This window comes from Primulina tabacum, chromosome 10 (genome assembly GCF_025594145.1).
Source record: "Primulina tabacum isolate GXHZ01 chromosome 10, ASM2559414v2, whole genome shotgun sequence".
Classification (NCBI taxonomy): Eukaryota; Viridiplantae; Streptophyta; class Magnoliopsida; order Lamiales; family Gesneriaceae; genus Primulina; species Primulina tabacum.
Window position 1 is genome coordinate 15,856,062 of NC_134559.1, and position 20,171 is coordinate 15,876,232.

General features: G+C 41.5%; 14 non-coding genes and 1 pseudogene across 14 annotated transcripts; all 15 read right to left on the reverse strand.

Annotated features, from left to right (window-relative positions):
- Nucleotides 1-59: 59 nt before the first annotated feature.
- On the reverse strand, nt 60-178 carry LOC142517336 (5S ribosomal RNA). The gene has a single exon (XR_012813087.1). It is a non-coding gene; the product is annotated as a 5S ribosomal RNA (ribosomal RNA).
- Nucleotides 179-985: 807 nt separating this feature from the next.
- Nucleotides 986-1,104, reverse strand: LOC142509823 (5S ribosomal RNA). Its single transcript, XR_012807974.1, has one exon. It is a non-coding gene; the product is annotated as a 5S ribosomal RNA (ribosomal RNA).
- A 583-nt stretch (nt 1,105-1,687) lies between these two features.
- Nucleotides 1,688-1,806, reverse strand: LOC142510094 (5S ribosomal RNA). Its single transcript, XR_012808226.1, has one exon. It is a non-coding gene; the product is annotated as a 5S ribosomal RNA (ribosomal RNA).
- Nucleotides 1,807-2,444: 638 nt separating this feature from the next.
- On the reverse strand, nt 2,445-2,562 carry LOC142510471 (5S ribosomal RNA). Its single transcript, XR_012808581.1, has one exon. It is a non-coding gene; the product is annotated as a 5S ribosomal RNA (ribosomal RNA).
- A 683-nt stretch (nt 2,563-3,245) lies between these two features.
- LOC142509160 (5S ribosomal RNA) lies at nt 3,246-3,364 on the reverse strand. Its single transcript, XR_012807347.1, has one exon. It is a non-coding gene; the product is annotated as a 5S ribosomal RNA (ribosomal RNA).
- Nucleotides 3,365-4,167: 803 nt separating this feature from the next.
- LOC142511863 (5S ribosomal RNA) lies at nt 4,168-4,284 on the reverse strand (annotated as a pseudogene).
- A 682-nt stretch (nt 4,285-4,966) lies between these two features.
- Nucleotides 4,967-5,085, reverse strand: LOC142507320 (5S ribosomal RNA). Its single transcript, XR_012805580.1, has one exon. It is a non-coding gene; the product is annotated as a 5S ribosomal RNA (ribosomal RNA).
- Nucleotides 5,086-5,889: 804 nt separating this feature from the next.
- LOC142509298 (5S ribosomal RNA) lies at nt 5,890-6,008 on the reverse strand. Its single transcript, XR_012807479.1, has one exon. It is a non-coding gene; the product is annotated as a 5S ribosomal RNA (ribosomal RNA).
- An 804-nt stretch (nt 6,009-6,812) lies between these two features.
- On the reverse strand, nt 6,813-6,931 carry LOC142509472 (5S ribosomal RNA). Its single transcript, XR_012807644.1, has one exon. It is a non-coding gene; the product is annotated as a 5S ribosomal RNA (ribosomal RNA).
- Nucleotides 6,932-7,615: 684 nt separating this feature from the next.
- Nucleotides 7,616-7,734, reverse strand: LOC142516900 (5S ribosomal RNA). Its single transcript, XR_012812671.1, has one exon. It is a non-coding gene; the product is annotated as a 5S ribosomal RNA (ribosomal RNA).
- A 6,827-nt stretch (nt 7,735-14,561) lies between these two features.
- Nucleotides 14,562-14,680, reverse strand: LOC142513956 (5S ribosomal RNA). Its single transcript, XR_012809875.1, has one exon. It is a non-coding gene; the product is annotated as a 5S ribosomal RNA (ribosomal RNA).
- A 681-nt stretch (nt 14,681-15,361) lies between these two features.
- On the reverse strand, nt 15,362-15,480 carry LOC142514224 (5S ribosomal RNA). Its single transcript, XR_012810128.1, has one exon. It is a non-coding gene; the product is annotated as a 5S ribosomal RNA (ribosomal RNA).
- A 669-nt stretch (nt 15,481-16,149) lies between these two features.
- On the reverse strand, nt 16,150-16,270 carry LOC142507069 (5S ribosomal RNA). The gene has a single exon (XR_012805334.1). It is a non-coding gene; the product is annotated as a 5S ribosomal RNA (ribosomal RNA).
- A 668-nt stretch (nt 16,271-16,938) lies between these two features.
- LOC142509496 (5S ribosomal RNA) lies at nt 16,939-17,057 on the reverse strand. Its single transcript, XR_012807667.1, has one exon. It is a non-coding gene; the product is annotated as a 5S ribosomal RNA (ribosomal RNA).
- A 678-nt stretch (nt 17,058-17,735) lies between these two features.
- Nucleotides 17,736-17,853, reverse strand: LOC142506818 (5S ribosomal RNA). Its single transcript, XR_012805095.1, has one exon. It is a non-coding gene; the product is annotated as a 5S ribosomal RNA (ribosomal RNA).
- Nucleotides 17,854-20,171: the final 2,318 nt, after the last annotated feature.

Sequence of the window (20,171 nt, forward strand, 5' to 3'; positions counted from 1 at the left end):
GCTTAACTTCAGCCAAAAATCATCTGTCAACAAGTAATCAAAAATAGAAAACACGAAAAGGCGTGCAACACGAGGACTTTCCAGGGGGCCACCCATCCTAGTACTGCTGTCGCCCAGGCACGCTTAACTTCGGAGTTCTGATGGGATCCGGTGCATTAGTGCTGGTATGATCGCACCCGACATTGAGTGGGATGTTTATTCTTATATCTTTCGAGTACGTGTGGAGCGGGCGGCGAGGAACAAAACGCGGCACTGCTCTCGCCCAATCAGAACCATGAAGTTAAGCTTTCTGGCGCGATGGCAGAGCTAGGATGGGTGGACCTCCCTGGGCAGTCCTCGTGTCGCGACCGTTTACGTAAAATATGGATAAAACAGTCGAAATAATTGTTTTTAATAAGTTAACCGTCTCCGGAGTAATCTGCGCAATACCCTTCCGTATAGAACTGGCTCACGATAACAAAAATCGCTAAATGTTCCCAGAAAATAGAAAAAAAAATAAGAAGAAGAAAATAACAAATGTAAAGCTATTATTATGTTTGGGATACGATAAAATGGAACCAGAATCGAATTTGGAACTTCTTAAGCGGATTTCTCGAGGAAACGGAAGCTTAACAGAAGCGGAAAATGGCAAATTAGAGAGTCTTAGAGAAAGAATTCGGCTAAACTCTCGTCAGCTCATTGCTGAGTAATGAGTCTCGTTCGTTTGCCCGTTTACAATCTAATTAGGCTAAAATTTTGTCCAAATCCGGCAGTGCCCGAGCTACGTTGATTTCACATGTTTTATCTGGTCCTGATCGAGATTCAGATGATTTGAGCCGAAATTCGTCTGTCAACAAGTAATTAAAAATGGAAAAACGCAAAAATGGGTGCAACACGAGGACTTCCTAGGGGGTAACCCATCCTAGTACTGCTCTCGCCCAAGCACGCTTAATTTCAGCCGAAAATCTTCTGTCAACAAGTAATCAAAAATAGAAAAACACGAAAAGAGATGCATCACGAGGACATTCCAGGGGGTCACCCATCCTAGTACTGCTCTCGCCGAAGCACGCTTAACTTCGGAGTACTGATGGGATCCGATGCATTAGTGCTCGTATGATCGCACCCGACATTGAGTGGGATGTTTATTCTTATATCCCTCGAGTACGTGTGGAGCAGGCGGCCATGGACAACACGTGGCACTGCTCTCGCCCAATTAGAACCATGAAGTTAAGCGTTCTGGCGCGATGACAGAGCTAGGATGGGTGACCTCCCTGGGAAATCCTCGTGTCGCGACCGTTTACGTAAATTATGGCTAAATGTTCACAGAAAATAGAAAAAAAATAAGAAGAAGAAAACAACGAATGTAAAGCAATTATTATGCCTGGGATAGGATAAAATGGAACCAGAATCGAATTTCGAACTTCCTAAGCTGATTTCTCGAGGAAACGGAAGTTCAACAGAAGCGGATGATCGCAAATTAGAGGGTCCTAGAGAAGCAATTCGGCTAAACTCTCGCCAGCTCATTGCGGAGTAAGGAGTCTCGTTCGTTTGCCCGTTTACAATCAAATTAGACTACAATTTTGTCCAAATCTGGCAGTGCTCGAGCCACGTGGATTTCACATGTCTTATCTGGTCCCGATCGAGATTCAGATGATTTGAACCAAAAATCATCTGTCATCAATTAATCAAAAATAGAAAAACTCGAAAAGGGGTGCAACACGAGGACTTCCCAATGAGTCACCCATCCTAGTACTGCTCTCGACTAAGCACGCTTAACTTCGGAGTTCTGATGGGATACGATGCATTAATGCTGGTATGATCGCACCCGACATTAAGTGGGATGTTTATTCTTATATCCCTCGAGTACGTGTGGAGCGGGCAGCGATGGACAACACGTGGCACTATTCTTGCCCAATCAAAACCATGAAGTTAAGCGTTCTGGCGCGATGACAGAGCTAGGATGGGTGACCTCCCTGGGCATTCCTCGTGTCGCGACCGTTTACGTAAATTATGGCTAAAACAGTCGAAATAATTGTTTTTAATGAGTTAACCATCTCCAGAATAATCTGCGTCATACCCTTCCGCACAAAACCGGCTCACGACAACAAAAATCGCTAAATGTTCCCAGAAAATAGAAAAAAAAAGAAGAAGAAAATGGAACCGTAATCGAATTTCAGACTTCCTAAATGGATTTCTCGAGGAAACGGAAGCTTAACAGAAGCGGAAATCGCAAATTTGAGGGTCTTTGAGAAGGAATTCGGCTAAAATCTTGCCAGCTCATTGCGGAGTAATAAGTCTCTTTCGTTTGCCCGTTTACAATCAAATTAGGCTACAATTTTGTCCAAATCCGACAGTGCCCGAGCTACGTTGATTTCACATGTCTTATCTGGTCCCGATCGAGATTCAAATGATTTGAGCCGAAAATCGTCTGTCAACAAGTAATCAAAAATAGAAAAACACGAAAAAGGGTGTAACACGAGGACTTCCCAGGGGTCACCCATCCTAGTATTGCTCTCGCCTAAGCACGCTTAACTTCGTAGTTCTGATAGGATCCGGTGCTTTAGTGCTGGTATGATCGCACCCGACATTAAGTGGGATGTTTATTCTTATATCCCTCGAGTACGTGTGGAGCGGGCAGCGATGGACAACACGTGGCACTATTCTTGCCCAATCAAAACCATGAAGTTAAGCGTTCTGGCGCGATGACAGAGCTAGGATGGGTGACCTCCCTGGGCATTCCTCGTGTCGCGACCGTTTACGTAAATTATGGCTAAAACAGTCGAAATAATTGTTTTTAATGAGTTAACCATCTCCAGAATAATCTGCGTCATACCCTTCCGCACAAAACCGGCTCACGACAACAAAAATCGCTAAATGTTCCCAGAAAATAGAAAAAAAATAAGAAGAAGAAAATAGCAAATGTAAACCTATTATTATGCCTACGATACGATAAAATGGAACAGGAATAAAATTTCAAACGTCCTATGAGGATTTCTCGAGGAAACGGAAGTTCAACAGAAGCGGATGATCGCAAATTAGAGGGTCTTAGAGAAGCAATTCGGCTAAACTCTCGCTAGCTCATTGCGGAGTAAGGAGTCTCGTTCGTTTGCCCGTTTACAATCAAATTAGACTACAATTTTTTCCAAATCCGGCAGTGCCCGAGCCACGTTTATTTCACATATTTTATCTGGTCCCGATGGAGATTCAAATGATTTGAGCCGAAAATCGTCTGTCAACAAGTAATCAAAAATAGAAAAACACGAAAAGAGGTGCAACACGAGGACTTCCCAAGGGGTCACCCATCCTAGTAGTGCTCTCGCCCAAGCATGCATAATTTCGAAGTTCTGATGGGATCCGGTGCATTAGTGCTGGTATGATCGCACCCGACATTGAGTGGGATGTTTATTCTTATATCCTTCGAGTACATGTGGAGCAGGCGGCGATGGACAACACGCCGCACTGCTCTCACCCAATCAGAACCATGAAGTTAAGCGTTCTGGCGCGATGGCAGAGCTAGGATGGGTGACCTCCCTGAGCAGTCCTCGTGTCCCGACCGTTTACGTAAATTAAGGCTAAAACAATCGAAATAATTGTTTTTAATGTGTTAACCGTCTCCAGAGCAATCTCCATCATACCCTTCCCCACAGAACCGGCTCACGACAACAAAAATCGCTAAATGTTCCCACAAAATAGAAAAAAAAATAAGAAAAAGAAAATAACGAATGTAAAGCTATTATTATGCCTGAGATACGATAAAATGGAACCAGAATCGAATTTCAAACTTCCTAAGCGGATTTCTCGAGGAAACGGAAGTTTAACAGAAGCGGATAATTGAAAATTAGAGGGTCTTAGAGAAAGAATTCGGCTAAACTCTCGCTAGCTCATTGCGGAGTAATGAGTCTCGTTCGTTTGCCCGTTTATAATCTAATTAGGCTACAATTTTGTCCAAATCCGGCAGTGCCCATGCTACGTTGATTTAACATGTTTTATCTGGTCCTGATCGAGATTCAGATGATTTGAGCCGAAATTTGTCTATCAACAAGTAATTAAAAATGGAAAAACACGAAAAGGGGTGCAACACGAGGACTTCCTAGGGGGTCACCCATCCTAGTACTGCTCTCGCCCAAGCACGCTTAACTTCAGCCGAAAATCGTCTGTCAACAAGTATTCAAAAATAGAAAAACACATAGGGTTCATCACGAGGACATCCCAGGGGGTCTCCCATCCTAGTACTGCTCTCGCCCAAGCACGCTTAACTTCGGAGTTCTAATGATCCGGTGCATTAGGGCTGGTATGATCGCACCCTACATTGAGTGGGATGTTTATTCTTGTATCCCTCGAGTACGTGTGGAGCGAGCGACGATGGACAACATGCGGCACTGCTCTCGCCCAATCAGAACCACGAAGTTAAGCGTTCTGGCGCGATGACAGAGCTAGGATGGGTGACCTCCCTTTGCATTTCTTGTGACGCGACCGTTTACGTAAATTATGGCTAAAACAGTCAAAATAATTGTTTTGAATGAGTTAACCATCTCCAGAATAATCTGCATCATACCCTTCCGCACAGAACCGGCTCACGACAACAAAAATCGCTAAATGTTCCCAGAAAATAGAAAAAAAATTAGAAGAAGAAAATAGCGAATGTAAAGCTATTATTATGCCTAGGTTACGATAAAATGGAACAGGAATCAAATTTCAAACTTCCTATGAGGATTTCTCGAGGAAACGAAAGTTTAACAGAAGCGGAAAATCGCAAATTAGAGGGTCTTAGAGAAGCAATTCGGCTAAACTCTCGCCAGCTCCTTGCGGAGTAAGGAGTCTCGTTCGTTTGCCCGTTTACAATCAAATTAGACTACAATTTTTCCAAATCCGGCAGTGCCCGAGCCACGTTGATTTCACATGTTTTATCTGGTCCCGATCGTGATTCAGATGATTTGAGACGAAAATCGTCTGTCAACAAGTAATCAAAAATAGAAAAACACGAAAAGTGGTGCAACACGAGGATTTTCCAGAGGGTCACCAATCCTAGTACTGCTCTCGCCCAAGCACGCTTAACTTCGGAGTTCTGATGGGATCCGTTGCATTAGTGCTGGTATGATCGCACCCAACATTGAGTGGGATGTTTATTCTTATATCCTTCGACTACATGTGGAGCGGGCGGCGATGGACAACACACGGCACTGTTCTCGCCCAATCAGAACCATGAAGTTAAGCGTTCTGGCGCGATGGCAAAGCTAGGATGGGTGACCTCCCTGAGCAGTCCTCGTGTCGCGACCGTTTACGTAAATTAAGGCTAAAACAATCGAAATAATTGTTTTCAATGAGTTAACCATCTCCATAGTAATCTGCATCATACCCTTCCGCACAGAACCGGCTTACGACAACAAAAATCGCTAAATGTTCCAAGAAAATAGAAAAAAAATAAGAAGAAAAAAATAACGAATGCAAAGCTATTATTATGCCTGGGATACGATAAAATGGAACCAGAATCTAATTTCAAACTTCCTAAGCGGATTTCTCGAGGAAACGGAAGTTTAACAGAAACGGAAAATTGCAAATTAGAGGGTCTTAAAGAAAGAATTCGGCTAAACTCTCGCTAGCTCATTGCGGAGTAACGAGTCTCGTTCGTTTGCCCGTTTACAATCTAATTAGGCTACAATTTTTTCCAAATCCGGCAGTGCCCGTGCTACATTGATATCACATGTTTTATCTGGTCCTGATCGAGATTCAGATGATTTGAGCCGAAATTCGTCTGTCAACAAGTAATTAAAAATGGAAAAACAAGAAAAGGGATGCAAAACGAGGACTTCCTAGGGGGTCACCCATCCTAGTACTGCTCTCGTCCAAGCACGCTTCACTTCAGCCAAAAATCATCTGTCAACAAGTAATCAAAAATAGAAAACACGAAAAAGGGTGAAACACGAGGACTTCCCAGGGGGACACCCATCCTAGTACTGCTCTCGCCCAGGCACGCTTAACTTCGGAGTTCTGATGGGGTCCAATGCATTAGTGCTAGTATGATCGCATCCGACATTTAGTGGGATGTTTATTCTTATATCCTTCGAGTACATGTGGAGCGGGCGGCGATGGACAAAACGCGGCACTGCTCTCGCCCAATCAGAACCATGAAGTTAAGCGTTCTGGCGCGATGACAGAGCTAGGATGGGTGATTCCCTGAGCAGTCCTTATGTCGCGACCGTTTACGTAAATTAAGGATAAAACAATCGAAACAATTGTTTTTAATGAGTTAACCGTCTCCAGAGTAATCTGCATCATACCCTTCCGCACAGAACCGGCTCACGACAACAAAAATCGCTAAATGTTCCCAGAAAACAGAAAAAAAAATTAGAAGAAGAAAATAACGAATGTAAAGCTATTATTAAGCCTGGGATACGATAAAATGGAAACGGAATCGAATTTCGAACTTCCTAAGCGGATTTCTCGAGGAAACGGAAGCTTAACAGAAGCGGAAAATTGCAAATTAGAGGCTCTTAGAGAAAGAATTCGGCTAAACTCTCGTCAGCTCATTGCGGAGTAATGATTCTCGTTCGTTTGCCCGTTTAAAATCTAGTTAGGCTACAATTTTGTCCAAATCCAGCATTGCCCGAGCTACGTTGATTTCACATGTTTTATGTGTTCCTGGTCGAGACTCAGATGATTCGAGCCGAAATTCGTCGGTCAACAAGCATTAAAAATGAAAAAACACGAAAAGGGGTGCAACACGAGGACTTCCCAGGGGGTCACCCATCCTAGTACTGTTCTCGCCCAAGCACGCTTAACTTCAGCCAAAAATCGTCTGTCAACAAGTAATCAAAAATATAAAAACACGGAAAAGGGTGCATCACGAGGACATCCCAGGGGGTCACCCATCTTAGTACTGCTCTCGCCCAAGCACGCTTAACTTCGGAGTTCTGATGGGATCCGGTGCATTTTAACTGGTTTGATTGCACCCAACATTGTGTGGGATGTTTATTCTTATATCCCTCGAGTACGTGTGGAGCGGGCGGCGATGGAAAACATGCGGCACTGCACTCGCACAATCAGAACCACGAAGTTAAGCGTTCTAGCGCGATGACCGAGCTAGGATGGGTGACCTCCCTGGGCATTCCTCGTGTCGCGACCGTTTACGTAAATTAAAGCTAAAACAGTCGAAATAATAGTTTTTAATGAGTTAACCATCTCCAGAATAATCTGCATCATACCCTTCCACACAGAACCGGCTCACGACAACAAAAATCGCTAAATGTTCCTAGAAAATAGAAAAAAAAATAAAAAGAAGAAAATAGCGAATGTAAAGCTATTATTATGCCTAAGATACGATAAAATGGAACAGAAATCAAATTTCAAACTTCCTATGAGTATTTCTCGAGGAAACGAAAGTTTAAAAGAAGCGGAAAATCGCAAATTAGAGCGTCATAGAGAAGGAATTCGGCTAAACTCTCGCCAGCTCATTGCGGAGTAAGGAATCTCGTTCGTTTGCCCGTTTACAATCAAATTAGACTAAAATTTTTTCCAAATCCGGCAGTGCCCGAGCAACGTTGATTTCGGATGTTTTATCTGGTCCCGATCGAGATTCAGATGATTTGAGCCGAAAATCGTCCGTCAACAAGTAATCAAAAATAGAAAAACACAAAAAGGGGTGCAACACGAGGACTTTCCAGGGAGTAGCCCATCCTAGCACTGCTCTCGCCCAAGCACGCTTAACTTCGGAGTTCTAATGGGATCCGGTGCATTAGTGCTGGTATGATCGCACCCGACATTGAGTGGGATGTTTATTCTTATATCCTTCGAGTACATGTGGAGCGGGCGGCGATGGACAACACGCGGCACTGCTCTCGCCCAATCAGAACAATGAAGTTAACCGTTCTGGCGCAATGGCAGAGCTAGGATGGGTGACCTCCATGAGCAATCCTTGTGTCGCGATCGTTTACGTAAATTAAGGCTAAAACAATCGAAATAATTATTTTTAATGAGTTAACCGTCTCCAGAGTAATCTGCATCATACCCTTCAGAACAGAACCGGCTCACGACAACAAAAATCGCTAAATGTTAGCAGAAAATAGAAAAAAATAAGAAGAAGAAAATAACGAATGTAAAGCTATTATTATACCTGGGATATGATAAAATAGAACCAAAATCGAATTTCAAACTTCCTAAGCGGATTTCTCGAGGAAACGGAAGTTCAAAAGAAGCGGAAAATTGCAAATTAGAGGGTTTTAGAGAAAGAATTCGGCTAAACTCTCGCTAGCTCATTGCGGAGTAATGAGTCTCGTTCGTTTGCCCGTTTACAATCTAATTAGGCAACAATTTTGTCCAAATCCGGGTGTGGGGGATCGGACGCTAATCATGTTTCTTAATCATCATTGGGACTAATTGATCAATTATAAAACAGGGTCTAAATTTTTTTTAAAATGCGGAACGTAAGGAAAGAAAACGTATATAGATCTCAGTATAAAAGTACAAGTCCTGTACCACATACATTTATTCAACTAAGGTTTAACAGCTAATATCAAGTGTCCAACCCTATCTCTAATCCAAGTCCGGAGCCTCCACTCTAATCACGATCTTTCCTCATCTCCTCGACCTTGAGCCTGTCCCACCTGTTGTCATGCACACATACAAAACAAGACAACAGCCGGATAACTCCGGTGAGAATAAATCGCAGTATAAACAATGTAAACATGCAATCATATAAAAACATATACAAAAGCATATAACAAATATCATTCACATGCAGCCAATCAACAAACATGTATGATATCAAAACTGTAAATCAACTAGTCGTATCAGACTTGACTCAAACAACGCGTCGTCTCAGACTTGACTCATTCCTAATCTAGGGATCCCGTTTTTGAATATTGAGAATTTTATCGAATCTCAGTCGATAGGAATGACCCAACCCTAAACGGCATCGATATAATTCCTATATCCAGTGTCTGGGCGAAACAGCCACAGAATTGACGAATCAGTCAAGGATTAAGCGAATCAGCCAATAATTAGACGAATCAGTCAGGGACTAGGCGAATCATCCGATGACTAGGCGAATCAGCCAGTAGCAAGGCAACTCGGCCGATAGCTAGATGAATCAGTCTATGACTAAACGAATCAGTAGTCAAAACATGCAGTGGCTATAAATCAATAGACTACAAACATCAATCTCATTAACTACAAATATCAATGCAGTAAACTAGGTATGTGATTTAGGGAAACTCGAGTCAAACCTCACTCGAGTTGTGCAATCCCAACTCAACATTAATTTATACCTTTCTTTCTGTCACTCTGACTCTGTCAAAGTCTCGAACTCAAAGCCTGACAATATCAATCTGGCAATAACAATATCGAGGAGTATAATATCAATACATTACTCCAATCAAATATGTCATAAAACTACATGAGAGACATCATGTATTCCGGATAATGAAAGCGGTAAAGTGAGTCGATAGGCACGATCTCCTATCTTCTCAAGAATCTCATACGGCCCAATCTATCGTGGAGACAACTCCCCTTTCTTGCCAAATCGGACAATTCATCTGAAAGGTGAAATTTTCAAAAATACTCTGTTTCCAGCCTCAAATACCAACGGTCGTCGTCGGACATTGGCATATTTGGCTTGTCTGTCTTGGGCTGCCTTCATTTTCTTTTGAATCAGCTTCACTTTTTCAGTCATATCTCTGATCATGCCAGGTCGATATCAGGAACCTCAGAGATATCATCCCAATAAAGAGGGGATCAACATTTCATTTCGTACAACGCTTCGAAAGAAGTCATTTCAATACTTGTCTGATAGCTGTGGTTGTACGATAATTCACAAATGACAATAAATCATGTCAACTAGTGCTAAAATCCAGCACTACAGTTCTTGGATATTCTCCAGTATCCGGATAGTTTGCTCCGACTATCCGTCAATCTATAGATGATAGGTGAAGGAGTTTATAATATATTCTGCCAAAAATACAAAATCAACCGAAAATCATGGTATGATATAGTCAATTTTGGCATTCAATGCAGTCTAATCACTCTTCTGACATAACTCTTGATCGTCTGATCTTATCTGTACATCATTCTGTACACCTAATATATGCATATTCAAGCATTCTATCAATTATAATCATAATCACATCGCATCACAGTCTTAGGAAAATTTCGATAGTTTCGTCACCAATCCATAGAAATGTACTCTCATTTCTATTTAAGTATCAATAATCGGTATAACCCATCTCCTGGTTTCTATATTTCTGTCTTTATCTGTAGGTAATTAGACATTCCAGTACAAACTCTGTCACATCTACTCTCATCTGTTTCTATCAACATCTTTTCAACTATCAAAATGCATACTGAATAAGTTATTGCACACTGTCTGGCAATATTTATCATTTTAAATTCGGAACATTTGGAACAACAGATTGGTTATTCATATACAAGGCAGTATTACTTACCTGATTCAAACCCAGATTCAAAACAACAGCAAGCTTCAATCAGATTCAAAACATCACTCATCGGTACTGATCTGCTAAACTCATAAACCGCAAATGTTTGACACTGATATCCACCTCGGCCAACTAATTCCGGTTTAACTCTGCTAAATTCAACAGATATATCATCTTCAGATATAACACACCCTGAATGTAATCTGTCTCAATCAGGATGCAATCTTTTTCTGATATCAAATCAAGGCTAAAATCAATCTCTCTGATTGGAATCGAATCAGAAGTCTTATCGGGGAAAACATTATTAACTTTCTTATCATTGGTAAATCAGCCAATGATAGACTCAACTTCAGTAAATCAACTGAATACATAAGGAGTCCCTCTGTTCCTTTCTGTAATAATCAGGTTATAGATAGTACGAATTATCAAAGGAATTCTCAATCTAGAATCCTTATCGTACACTATTCATCCCTTGGCCATCTCAGGTCCGATTTTCACCATCTTGTGGAACTAATCTAGGGTAGCTCTGTACTTGGTCAGCATATCAATATCAGTAATGCAGTCTCAAAACCAGACAACACTAGTACAATACAAGCTACCACACGATCTAACTCAATCTCATTCTCATCCTACTATAGTATACGATATTTTACAGAATTCACTGATATAAAAACTCTCCCCAACTAGTCAAGAGATACACTACAGTAGAATAAAGCTTCAACAGGCAATGCATGACTCAATGCAAATCGTTCAGAAATAAACATATGGGAAGCATCCGTATTTATCAATACAAAAGGAGGACAACTACATCAAGAACAGTTACCTGCAACATCATCATCTGGTGCTTCCTGAGCCTGCTCCTCAGTCAAAGCAAATACTCTGGCCTGCTGTCTAGGAGGCTGGCCAACTGTCTGACTTCCTCCTGGCCTCTACTGTGACTGAGATGGTGCTGGCTGAAATGAAGGAACAGCAGCTGATCGTCTACTCCACTGTGCCGCTGATCCAGATGATTCGGCTCTCTGGGATCCTTGAGAACCCTTCTGTGGACACACTCTGGCAAAATGTCCCTGTTGTTTGCAGAAGTGGCAACTACCAAGTACTCCTTGGCATTGCTCAGTGGAATGTCTCCCTCCACAATTTCCGCAGTAAACACCGGTATAACTCTGTTCGGAACCACTGGAGCTAGCAGAACTGCCGCCAGACTTCTTAAACTGCTTTCCTCTAGCCTTCAGAAAATCTTTCTTTCTACCACTGCTACTGTCACTCTCAAATCGGGGAGGTGGTTGCTGTGGTCTCGATTCTAGGGGAACAGATGCAGCTCCTCTCTGCCTTATCAGGCCCGCTTCAGCGCCCTTCGCACTATTCATGGCATCAGCAAAGTTATTCGGTCGCCCTGTGTTCACCAATGTAAATATATCGGGATTCAAGCCATTGATGAACTGATCAGCAACGGCTTCGTCATTTCCAGCCACATGGGGAGCAAACTTCAATAAGGTAGAGAACTTGGTCACATATTCTTCAATGTTCAGCTGACCCTGTCTCAAATTGGCAAATTCCGCCCCCTTATCTTTTCTGTACGACACTGGGAAAAATCTCTGATAAAACTCAGTTTTAAATACATACCAAGTAATAGTCGTACCCCGATGCTCCAAGGCCTTCTTCATCGTAATCCACCAGTTCTTTGCAACATCAAGCAACTGGTGCCCAATCAATTTAATTCGGCGCTCATCACTGTACTCCAGTGAATCAAACAGCATCTCAATGTTATCTAACCAACTTTCACACTCAACTGATGTCTCAGTACCCTTCAGTGTCGGTGGTTTGAACGACTGAAACCTTTTCAATAATGTCTCCATTGGAGTGGCTGTAACATCCATTGGAGGATTCGATGTGCTACCCTGTTCTGGTATTCTTCGAGGAGGCATATCTGAATATCAAAAGGATTAGTAACCCCAATCCAACAAACCTGTTTCAATTCAGTCCCTCCTCCGATCATCTTACTGCTGATCAAGAATCGGTTCAAATTCGTTCCCAATAATACATATTACACAATCGAATCAGATAAGTCAAGTAACATGTATTATATAAAGCAGTAAAGCATACTAGCAATCACAAGCAAGGAAAGAAAACTCAATCTACCTCGCTCACTAGCTTCTATCTCAGTCTAAAGGATCTATCGCTCTGATACCACCTGTTGTTGGGGCCCGGACGCTAATCATGTTCTTAATCATCATTGGGACTAATTAATTAATTATAAAACAGGGTCTAAATTTTTTTTAAAATGCGGAACGTAGTGAAATAAAACGTATATACATCTCAGTATAAAAGTACAAGTCCTGTACCACATACATTTATTCAACTAAGGCTTAACAGCTAATATCAAGTGTCCAACCCTATCTCTAATCCAAGTCCGGAGCCTCCACTCTAATCACGATCTTTCCTCATCTCCTCGACCCTGAGCCTGTCCCACCTGTTGTCATGCACACATACAAAACAAGACAATAGCCGGATAACTTCGGTGAGAATAAATCCCAATATAAACAATGTAAACATGCAATCATATAAAAACATATACAAAAGCATATAACAAATATCATTCACATGCAGCCAATCAACAAAAATGTATGATATCAAAACTGTAAATCAACTAGTCGTATCAGACTTGACTCAAACAACGCGTCGTCTCAGACTCAACTCATTCCTAATCTAGGGATCCCGGTTTTGAATATTGAGAATTATATCGAATCTCAGTCGATAGGAATGACCCAACCCTAAACGGCATCGATATAATTCCTATATCCAGTGTCTGGGCGAAACAGCCACAGAATTGACGAATCAGTCAAGGATTAAGCGAATCAGCCAATAATTAGACGGATCAGTCAGGGACTAGGCGAATCAGCCGATGACTAGGCGAATCAGCCAGTAGCTAGGCAACTCTGCCGATAGCTAGACGAATCAGTCTATGACTAAACGAATCAGTAGTCAAAACATGCAGTGGCTATAAATCAATAGACTACAAACATCAATCTCATTAACTACAAATATCAATGCAGTAAACTAGGTATGTGATTTAGGGAAACTCGAGTCAAACCTCACTCGAGTTGTGCAATCCCAACTCAACATTAATTTATACCTTTCTTTCTGTCACTCTGACTCTGTCAAAGTCTCGAACTCAAAGCCTGACAATATCAATCTGGCAATAACAATATCGAGGAGTATAATATCAATACATTACTCCAATCAAATCTGTTCTGCTCAATACTCAATCTAATTCACTATCGATGGCATAACGGTACAATATCGATATACCCAACAATACCATATTAGTCAGATATCACTTCCAATATCTCATAATCGATAACAATTCAATTCTGATATCAAATCGACTCCAAAACTACTCCGAAAATCATAACAATTTCATATGATATCTGTTCTCCAGTCCGGTTTCGATTATACAATGTCTAATATCGCAAGAACATCATATATGAATCATATCCGATTCCTTCAACATCATAATTTCAAATCATATCAAAACGTATCAAAACTTACGTCCAGTTGAAGCCTGTGTCGATAGGAACACAGTACTGAAGTCGGATTCAAAATCGGACGGGCGGATCGTTCACAAATCACAAATCTATACGCTAAAAGGCGTAAGGATTTATTAGAGAAATCCTCGACTCTTCCTGCTAAATTCTGAAGAAGGAAACTTATATATATATATATATATATATATATATATATATATATATATATCTCATGCATGTAAAGATATGTGTCCCATTCTCCCTGATTTTCAGTCGGCGCTCGGGCGGTAATTTTCTACCGCTCGGGCACCACAGGTTCTGCCCGAATGGTATTCTTATTGAACACTGGCGCTCAGGCGGTCATTTCCTACCGCTCGGGCGCCAACAGTTCTGTCCAAACATTGTACTTTTCATATGTTTTGCCCAATCTGGTCTCGAAATAGCCCGACTATAATCACCTCAATTCTTAATCAATAATCTAAGATTAACAGAATATAAATCTCGGGCATTACACCGGGAGTGCCCGTGCTACGTTGATTTCACATGTTTTATCTGGTCCTGATCGAGATTCAGATGATTTGAGCCGAAATTCGTCTGTCAACAAGTAATTAAAAATGGAAAAACACGAAAAGGGGTGCAACACGAGGACTTCCTAGGGGGTCACCCATCCTATTACTGCTCTCGCCGAAGCACGCTTAACTTCGGAGTTCTGATGGGATCCGGTGCATTAGTGCTCGTATGATCGCACCCGACATTGAGTGGGATGTTTATTCTTATATCCCTCGAGTACGTGTGGAGCGGGCGCCGATGGACAACACGTGGCACTGCTCTCGTCCAATCAGAACCATGAAGTTAAGCGTTCTGGCGCGATGACAGAGCTAGGATGGGTGACCTCCCTAGGCATTCCTCGTGTCGCGACCGTTTACGTAACTTAGGGCTAAAACAGTCGAAATAATTGTTTTTAATGAGTTAACCATCTCCAGAATAATCTGCGTCGTACCCTTCTGCACAAAACCGGCTCACGACAACAAAAATCGCTAAATATTCCCAGAAAATAGAAAAAAAAAAGAAGAAGAAAATAGCGAATGTAAAGCTATTATTATGCCTGGGATACGATAAAATGGAACCGGAATCGAATTTCAGACTTCCTAAATGGATTTCTCGAGGAAACGGAAGCTTAACAGAAGCGGAAAACCGCAAATTTGAGGGTCTTAGAGAAGGAATTCGGCTAAAATCTCGCCAGCTCATTGCAGAGAATGAGTCTCTTTCGTTTGCCCGTTTACAATCAAATTAGGCTACAATTTTGTCCAAATCCGGTAGTGCCCGAGCTACGTTGATTTCACATGTCTTATCTGGTCCCGATCGAGATTCAGATGATTTGAGCCGAAAATCGTCTGTCAACAAGTAATAAAAAATAGAAAAACACAAAAAGGGCTGCAACACGAGGACTTCCCAAGGGGTCACCCTTCCTAGTACTTCTCTCGCCCTAGCACGCTTAACTTCGGAGTTCTGATGGGATCCGATGCATTAGTGCTGGTATGATCGCACCCGACATTGAGTGGGATGTTTATTTTTATATTCCTCGAGTACGTGTGGAGCGGGCGGCGTTGGACAACATGCGGCACTGCTCTCGCCCAATCAGAACCATGAAGTTAAGCGTTCTGGCGCGATGGCAGAGCTAGGATGTGTGACCTCCCTGGGCAGTCCTCGTGTCGCGACCATTTACGTAAATTAAGGCTAAAACAGTCGAAATAATTGTTTTTAATGAGTTAACCGTCTCTAGAGTAATCTGCATCATACCCTTCCGCACGACAAAAAAAATCGTTAAATGTTCCCAGAAAATAGAAAAAAAATAAGAAGAAGAAATAGCGAATGTAAAGCTATTATTATGCCTACGATACGATAAAATGGAACCGGAATCGAATTTTGAACTTTCTAAGCGGATTTCTCGAGGAAACGGAAGCTTAACAGAAGCGGAAAATCGCAAATTAGAGGGTCTTAGAGAAGGAATTTGGCTAAAATCTCGCCACCTCGTTGCGGAGTAATAAGTCTCGTTCGTTTTCCCGTTTACAATAAAATTAGGCTACAATTTTGTCCAAATCCGGCAGTGCCCGAGCTACGTTGATTTCACATGTCTTATCTGGTCCCGATCGAGATTCCGATGATTTGAGCCGAAAATCGTCTGTCAACAAGTAATCAAAAATAGAAAAACACAAAAAGGGGTGCAACAGGAGGACTTCCCAGGGGGGGTCACCCTTCCTAGTACTTCCCTCGCCCTAGCACGCTTAACTTCGGAGTTCTGATGGGATCCGATGCATTAGTGCTGGTATGATCGCACCCGACATTGAGTGGTATGTTTATTTTTATATTCCTCGAGTACGTGTGGAGCGGGCGGCGTTGGACAACATGCGGCACTGCTCTCGCCCAATCAGAACCATGAAGTTAAGCGTTCTGGCGCGATGGCAGAGCTAGGATGTGTGACCTCCCTGGGCAGTCCTCGTGTCGTGACCATTTACGTAAATTAAGGCTAAAACAGTCGAAATAATTGTTTTTAATGAGTTAACCGTCTCTAGAGTAATCTGCATCATACCCTTCTGCACGACAAAAAAAATCGTTAAATGTTCCCAGAAAATAGAAAAAAAATAAGAAGAAGAAATGGCGAATGTAAAGCTATTATTATGCCTAGGATACGATAAAATGAAACCAGAATCGAATTTCGAACTTCCTAAGCGGATTTCTTGAGGAAACTGAAGCTTAACAAAAGCGGAAATCGCAAATTAGAGGGTCTTGGAGAAGGAATTCGGCTAAAATGTCGCAACCTCATTGCGGAGTAATGAGTCTCGTTCGTTTGCCTGTTTACAATAAAATTAGCCAACAATTTTGTCCAAATCCGACAGTGCCCGAGCTACGTTTATTTCACATGTTTTATCTGGTCCCGATCGAGATTCAGATGATTTGAGCCGAAAATCGTCTGTCAACAAGTAATCAAAAATAGAAAAACACGAAAAAGGGTGCAACACGAGGACTTCCCAGTGGGTCACCCATCCTAGTACCGCTCTCGCCCAAGCACGCTTAATTGCGGAGTTTTGATGGGATCCGGTGCATTAGTGCTGGTATTATCTCACCCGACATTCAGTGAGATGTTTATTCCTATATCCCTGGAATACGTGTGGAGCGGGCGGCGATGGAAAACACGCAGCACTGCTCTCGCCCAATCAGAACCATTAAGTTAAGCGTTCTGGTACGATGGAAGAGCGAGGATGGCTGACCTCCCTGGGTAGTTCTCGTGTCGCGACCGTTTAAGTAAATTATGGATAAAACAGTCGAAATAATTGTTTTTAATGAGTTAACCGTCTCCGTTGTAATCTGCGTCATAACCTTCCGCACAGAACCGGCTCACGACAACAATAATCGCTAAATGTTCACAGAAAATAGAAAAAAATAAGAAGAAAATAGCGAATGTAAAGCTATTATTACGCCTGGGATACGATAAATTGGAACCAGAATCGAATTTCGAACTTCCTAAGCGGATTTCTCGAGGAAATGGAAGCTTAAGAGAAGCGAAAAATCGCAAATTAGAGGGTCTTAGAGAAGGAATTCGGCTAAACTCTCGCCAAATCATTGCAGAGTAATGAATCTCGTTCGTTTGCCCATTTACAACCAAATTAGCCTACAATTTTGTCAAATCCGGCAGTGCCCGAGCTACGTTGATTTCACATGTCTTATCTGGTCACGATCAAGATTCAGATGATTTGAGCCGAAAATCGTCTGTCAACAAGTAATCAAAAATAGAAAAACACGAAAAGGGGTGTAACACGAGGACTTCCCAGGGGTCACCCATCCTAGTACTGCTCTCGCCCAAGCACGCTTAACTTCAGATTTCTGATGGGATCCGGTGCATTAGTGCTGGAATGATCGCACCCGAAATTGAGTGGGATGTTTATTCTTATATTCCTCGAGTACGTGTGGAGCGGGCGGCGATGGACAACACGCGGCACTGCTCTCGCCCAATCAGAACCATGATGTTAAGCGTTCTAGCGCAATGGCAAAGCTAGGTTGGGTGACCTCTCTGGGCAGTCCTCCTGTCGCAACCGTTTACGTAAATTATGGATAAAACAGTCGAAATAATTGTTTTTAATGAGTTAACCATCTCTGGAGTAATCTGCGTCATACCCTTCCGCACAGAACCGGCTCACGATAACAAAAATCGCTTAATGTTCCCAGAAAATAGAAAAAAATAAGAAGATGAAAATAACAAATGTAAAGCTATTATTATGATTGGGATACGATAAAATGGAACCGAAATCAAATTTCGAACTTCCTAAGCGGATTTCTCGAGGAAACGAAAGCTTAACAGAAGCGGAAAATCGCAAATTAGAGGGTCTTAGAGAAGGAATTCGGTTAAAATCTCGCCAGCTCATTGCGGAGTAATGAGTTTCGTTCGTTTGCCCGTTTACAATCAAATTAGGCTACAATTTTGTCCAAATCGGCAGTGCCCGAGCTACGTTGATTTCACATGTCTTATCTGGTCCTGGTCGAGATTCCGATGATTTGAGCCGAAAATCGTCTGTCAACAAGTAATCAAAAATAGAAAAACACTAAAAGGGGTGCAACACGAGGACTTCCCAGGGGGTCACCACTCCTAGTACTTCTCTCGCCCAAGCACTCTTAACTTCGGAGTTGTGGGGTCCCGGACGCTAATCGTTTTCTTAATCATCTTTGGGAGTTAATTATCAATTCAGATAATCAGGGTATAAAAATTTTTCTTTTAAAATGCAAGTGCGGAGCATAATGGAATGTAACTAATATACATCTCAGTATATAAGTACAATAATGTACAACAATTATTCAAACTTGTCTAAGGTTCAACTACTAAATTTTAAGTATTAAACCAAATCTACAATAAGTCCGGAATCACCACTCTAAACTCGTTTTCTCTCATCATCTTCTTGACCCCGATCCTGTCCCACCTGTTGTCATGCACACATACAAACAAGACAACAGCCGGATACTCCGGTGAGAATAAATCCCAGTATAAATAATGTATACATGCAGTTAACTGAATTAACATAAAAGTATGAATTATATCTTATCACATGTAGCATAACCAAACAACATGTATCAATACCAGTCTGTAAATAAAACATGAATCGTAATCTACGAAACATAATTCAATACGGATCTTTAAATCAAGTTCTAGTCTCAATATCTAAGACTCCACTCATCTCTCATTCTAATCTAGGGATCCTGATCTAATTTAGACTTTGGTAAGCTGTATCGAATGTCTACATAGACGTCGATCTACATCTAAGCTCATCGATACACCGCAAGTCTAGAGTCTATGCGGTTCTGTCAAAGACTCGGCGGTTCTGCCCTAGATTCAAACTCTGGCTCTGCTATAATTCAATAGACTAAACATATCAATCTGATAATCTGCAAATATCAATGCAATAAAGTACAGTATGTGATTTTGGGAAACTCAAGTCAAACCTAACTTGAGTTGTGCAATCCCGAATCAACATTTATTTATACCTTTCTCTTCACGATCTGATGAAGACGAAGTCTTGTATGTCAATCTGTCCATACCCAGTCTGGCAATGACAAGTCACATAAATACCATATCAGTATATAACTCAATTCAAGACCCGTTCTGATCAATACTCAAATCGGTATATAATCTGATCCATATCTGAACAAGGTACAATCTAATTCATATCAATGATATCACGATACAATCGAAATCATTACTGAATCTGATCAATCTCAATCAATACTGAATCTGATCAATATCAATCTACTGATGTTTCGACAGCATAACAATAATCTTGATTTCCGTCAATCTAACATCACACATATAATACCAGAATACATAATCAGTATCCGTACAATTCAAAATTGAATAATAACACAACTCGATATAGAATCTCAACTAAATCAACTCTGAAATTCATAATAATTGTATAACCAGTATATTCTTTAATCTGACTTCAATTATACAATGCCTACTGTAGCAGGAACATCATATCTGATTCATATCAATTCTGACAATATCATAAATTCAAATCATGTCTAAACGTAACAAAACTTACGTCCAGTTGTAGCTGTCGTGCTAGTAACACGATACCGTACTCGGATTCAAAATCAGACAGACGAATTTGCGTGACGTTCAACTTTCGCACATCAGGAACTTGGAGCTTCGGTTCCTCTCTTCTTCTTATTTATGAGAATTTGCACGTTGCTT